The sequence below is a fragment of the Echinops telfairi genome, unplaced genomic scaffold (genome assembly GCF_000313985.2).
Source record: "Echinops telfairi isolate 266 unplaced genomic scaffold, ASM31398v2 ScPeMD7_7424;HRSCAF=8462, whole genome shotgun sequence".
NCBI lineage: Eukaryota > Metazoa > Chordata > Mammalia > Afrosoricida > Tenrecidae > Echinops > Echinops telfairi.
This window is the reverse complement of record NW_022111324.1, coordinates 15,420,538-15,422,346: the sequence shown is the minus strand read 5'-3', so window position 1 is coordinate 15,422,346 and position 1,809 is coordinate 15,420,538. Positions and strand designations below refer to the sequence as shown.

General features: G+C 38.7%; 1 protein-coding gene across 6 annotated transcripts in view; it reads right to left on the bottom strand.

Moving 5' to 3' along the window:
* Nucleotides 1-1,809, bottom strand: part of RABGAP1L (RAB GTPase activating protein 1 like) — an 812,491-nt gene that overhangs the window by 50,118 nt on the left and 760,564 nt on the right. The gene's annotated exons all lie outside the window — the stretch shown is intronic.

Genomic DNA, 1,809 nt, shown 5'->3' with positions numbered 1-1,809 from the left:
TGTGTGGTTTTTATAATACATAGATATATATATAGTTTACACACAAACACTTTCTCAACAGAGCTTGGGGTGGGGAAGACTTATGTTCTCATTTCCTTGGAAACTGTTGGGAAGCAAGAAAAACAAAGTATGTGGAAATGTGTATTTCAACCTTCACTTCCCTCCCACCCATCCAGGCCTCATTTCCATGGGAACAGGAGTTGAAAGACCTCCAGCCGTTGAACGTGAAAGCTCACTCATTGATTGCAGCTGTTTGGATGTCAGCTGAGAGCTGCAAATGACAGTGTACAGCAGCTGGTAAAATCTTTAAATGATGTTTTCCCTAATAAATTCCTCACTGTACTAATTTACAATGGAGGAAACTGACTGTATATCTAGTGTGAGGAAGAACATTCACAGGGATCATTTGAGGCTTAATCTGTTGCGGTCTTCTATAATTCGAATATCATGTATCGCTTAAAAAAGAATGACTTTGATAGGAACACAGTAAAGTGAAGAGTATGTTGATCAAGTATGTTGAAAAAAAGTACAGAGGAGCTAATTAAAATAAGGGACAAGGAAGGGGGAGGAGGAGGAGAGTTCAAATTACCATCTAAATGCTGTAATTATATTTTATTAAATAAATTATGTGAAGATTGTCACCTGTGCACAGAGTCGGACCACTGAACCTCCTGAACTTGGCAAGAGCTGTATACCTGGAGAGAATTCTACAAACATACAATGATACTATCTAAATCACAGTTTGAATACTGAGGTTTACCCATATTTTTTAGCTGTTTGTAACTGAACACGAGTAGAACTTGCTAAAGATTACCATACTTCACTTGTATACATAGCTTCTCAAACTCAAATGGGCCGACTGTCCCATTTTTAGGAAAAATATTACTCTGCACGCCCCCCCCCCATAATTAAAATCTTTTGTACTATAGCCCATAATGCAGCATGAAGTACAGCTGTCTGTTTCTGCAGCCGCGCTCAATCATTGCAGCAAGCCCTAGGGAATGGTAAAACACTGTATTAGAAATTAAAGTTTAAACCCTTGGTCTGTGGAAGGCTGCAGTTTAAATTGGGAGCCCTAACTTCATTTTGAATCTTGACTTAAATTTAGATGCCATTTTAAGTTCTTTGTTACTCTCTAATACTTGCTGACTACTAAACCAGTAATGTGGCTATACTTAGACAAGCTCAAGGAAAGCCCAAAGAGCAGTCATTTGCCCTCAAGAAGTGTGGCTTAAAGTAGACTAACTAGTATTGAAAACGTGTTCACACAAGGAGGGAACAGTATCAGAGCTTAAATTGTGAACACCGAGTTTGCAGAAGCCTATGGATGACAGTAGAAGCCCCAAATCTATTTGTGGGATCCTCATATGGATTAAACCTCTGGTGAATCTCCTCTAACCATATTCCAGAGAGTGTTAAAAACCTTTCTATCAGACAGAACACTGTAAAGTCGATCGTGGCAGATTCAGTTAGGTTGGAATCTTAATGCCTTACCATTTGATCTCCTTTTTGACCCCTAAAAACTGTTTCAATTTTCAATAGTTTCTGCTTCCTTTTTGATTGAAGTCTTTCTATGTTTTATTTAGTCATTGTTGGGTTTTTGTTTGTTTGCTTGCTTTCTGTTTGTGTTTCATATGATTTTCTGGATATGAAATCCAAGATAGGTAAATCTAGACAGTAACTGGATTAATAATTGCCTAAAGGCATGGCAAGGGAGGTTGATGGGAAGTGGGGAGTTAACAACAATGAGTAGGAGAAGAAAATACAGTGAACCCTCGCCACTTCACGCTTCGACTTCCGCGGCTTCAC